This window comes from Tupaia chinensis, unplaced genomic scaffold (assembly GCF_000334495.1).
Source record: "Tupaia chinensis unplaced genomic scaffold, TupChi_1.0 Scaffold146828_1, whole genome shotgun sequence".
NCBI lineage: Eukaryota > Metazoa > Chordata > Mammalia > Scandentia > Tupaiidae > Tupaia > Tupaia belangeri.
The window spans coordinates 1163410-1166741 of NW_006206682.1; the positions used below are offsets into that span (position 1 = coordinate 1163410).

At 46.3% G+C, this 3332-nt stretch overlaps 1 protein-coding gene across 1 annotated transcript in view; it reads right to left on the minus strand.

The window, feature by feature from the left end:
• The window catches only part of PXK (PX domain containing serine/threonine kinase like), a gene marked incomplete at its 5' end in the record, with an annotated part of 54836 nt that overhangs the window by 48962 nt on the left and 2542 nt on the right, over positions 1-3332 (minus strand).

Genomic DNA, 3332 nt, shown 5'->3' on the forward strand with positions numbered 1-3332 from the left:
CTCAGCCCCCGGCTGAACCCCCATCTCTCCCTGGCGAGTGCATGCATCCTCTGGCAAAAGGTAAAAAAGAAAAAGAACAGAACAATGTAGAAAACCAGAAGAAAAAAAAAACCTATAATCCCACCACCCAGAGCTCACTGCTATTCACATTTTGGCATATTTTCGGCCAATCTCTTCCACTAAAAATTTCATGTAATGATAACACTGCATGTATAATTTTACATTCAGCTTTTTTTCCCCACTGAGGTTCCTATGGGACTCTGAAAACTCTGCCTACGTGTATAATATTACCCTTTCTCCAGCAGGAACTCATTTATCTGTCAAAGGATAATGGGATACTGAAAAGCCTGGTCACAGTTTAATTCCAGGGGTTTGGAGTCTTTGGGGTCTGTTTTATCAAGGTTATTTTGAAAATATTTTCTTGCCAAAAAGCTGTACATACTTTCCTCTGCGTGTTTACTTGGCTCTAGAAACACCACCCCTGAAATGATGTCTGGCCGTGTTCTGTCACACATGCCAACACCAATACATGCAAATATCTGCATTTGAAATAAGATGCACACTGAACGTGCCTGTCCTAAAAGAGACTTACTCCAAAGCAAAAGTAAAATTGGACTGTATTTAAAAAGTCATAATTGAACAGAGAGATTCAAAGCTGATGGCGATAAAGCCCTCCTCCTCACCCCACATTCCACATTCTGAGAGGCTGAGTCTAGGCCACTTCTTTCTTTCTTTCTTTGGAGAGGTTTTTGGTATAGGGCGCGTGCACTTGCCAGAAAGACAGAGAGACAGCAAACAAGAAATCATCCCCCAGAGAGGATGGCCATGCCACAATTCCTTCTCCTTCACTCTCCTCTTGGGATCTTGGGCATGCACACACACATGCCCAGCATGAGTTTAAGCCACCGGGCCCGAGACTCGAACTGTGGTCAACTGCATGAGAGTCCAGCAACATAGCCAATACGCCAACTGCTAGTCTCCATTTCTTTCTTTTTTTAAAAAAAACTGTTTTTCTTCTTTAATTGCCAGAGGGTGCATATGCTTACCAGAGAGACAGAGAACCCCTGAAGAGGTATGGTCATGCCACAATCTCCTGTCCAGCTCTCTATCTCATCAGGATCTTGGGCATGCACACATACACATGCCCGGTGTGGTTTGCAGGACTCGAACTGCAGTTAGCCATGTGGGATCTGGCTAAGGCACAAGGCTTAACCACCATGCTACAAGACCAGCCTAGGCAATTTCAATTTTTGAGCTATTTCTCACATGGTTTTTACTCAGCTTTGGCTAAATGATACTGTGCAAAAACCACTCTCCCTTCTTTAAAGCCAGGCAAAGGTTTGCTGTACACCAAGGCAGGAACCCACAGCAGGCCCACGTCAGCTCCCTGAGGCTCACACGCCAGTGGGAATGTCACGCGGGCTACTGCGTGGGGGAGTGGGCTTGAGGAGGCGACATGCTCTGGAATGACTGCACACTGGGGCCTCATCTCCACACCACCAAAGGCCCGGCTTCTGTCCAAGTGCAAAGAAAATGCTATTAAAACCCGCAACTGAAACCAACCAAACTCATCAATGAGGAAAACTCACTCTCTGCCAATACTCTATCTGGAGATTTAAGCTGGTCTTACTAAAATTAAAATTAAAGAGAGCGCATATATCTAATGCACGGCAAATACGGCAACTACGGCAATGACATAAAGGTCTACAGATACTCTGCTCGATTCTTCGGGAAGGAAAACAAGGCACTCGAGCTTTCAGGAGTGCGGTGGGTAATGTTCAAGTCTGGGCTGTATGGATGCTGTTTTCTGAAGTCTGATCAACAAAAGGTAGTTTTGGAAAGAAAAGAAGCCACAGTCCTCTTGGCGTGTGTGGAAAGATCAGAGGCCACTCAGAGGAAGTGAAGATCAAGATCGCCAGCTCACCAATGGCAGGACCAGTCAGTCCCTTACCCCTGGCTGAGCTGGTCTGAAGCCAAGCACTCTGGCTCAGGTTTGTTTGTTTTAAGAGAGGAGGGAGGGAGGGACGTCCTCGACAGCATCTCATCAGTCCAAGTCCCCTTCCCCCAGACCTCCAGCTAGTCAGGATCTTGGCATGTGAACGTGGCATGTTTCAGGCCAACTCTGGATCCAAACCCACAGTCGGCTCTGTGGCTTCTAGTCCTTGAGATCAGTTTACTATTGCCTGTGCCAAAGCAGCTGGGGCTTGGCTCGGATGTAAAGGACTTGACGTTTCCAGTCAAATCCAAGGATACAAACCCGATGGTCTCCAGTGATCCGTAGAGCTTGACAACCAGCCCACCAAGGGAAGGCACGCTCAGCATTCCGGGAACTTCCTACGGTGCTAAAATGCCTCTAGGACACTCTGGACATGCCCAGCACTGGCTGAGAAAGACTGGGCAGCCCATCCCCATTCCACTATGGCCATCAAGTTAGGGACATTTAAAATCACAGAGATTCAGAAACGCATATTTATGAGAATAAAATTAAATTGGAAAAGTCTGAGTCTCGGGCCAGCAGGTGGTATGGTGGTTAAGGCGGCTGCATGGTTAAGCCCGGATCTAGTAGCTTGAAAACACGCAGGACGCAGGTATGTGTGTACCTAAAATTCCAAGAGGAGAATGGAGGAGAAGGGATTGTAGTGTGGCCATCCTCCCTGGGGTGATTTCTCACTTTCCCCCTCTCTCTTCCTCTAGTGAGCACAGGTACCCTACAGAAAACTAAAAGCTAAAACAGACACCCTCACTATGAAATGCTGATCTGCAATGCTGGTGATGCAGCCTGGATTTCTGAAGAGACTCAGAGTCTGGCTCCACCCACATGGACAATTCTAGCAATCCATGTAACCACTCCTAATCTTTGAGAAAGACAATACACCAGCATCCTGTGGTTCCGGTGAAGACATGGCCCAGGAGAAAGGGACTCTGGAGGCAAGGGAACTATTAATTGCACATCATGTGCTTGTTCTCAAAAGGTATTTTTAGAGCCACTAATCAACTGCTTAGAGTACGAATTTAGCTCCTTTGCTAATTTCTACTTCTTTAAGGTTCAAACAAATTTTTTTAGTTAAGAGATAGGGAGAGACATGGTGGTTAAACCACTGGATCCTACATGGTCCACTGTGTGGTTTGAGTCCTGGACTAAGTGGATTCAAAAACGCACCGGGCACATGTACATGTGTGCTCAAAATCCCCAGAGGAAAATAGAGGAGAAAGGATTGTGGTGTGGCCATCCCGGCAAGGGATGATTTCTCACTTTCCTTCATTCTGTCTCTCTTGGGCGAGAGCACGTACCCTACAAAATCTTAAAATATAAAAAACAAAAAAGGAAAATC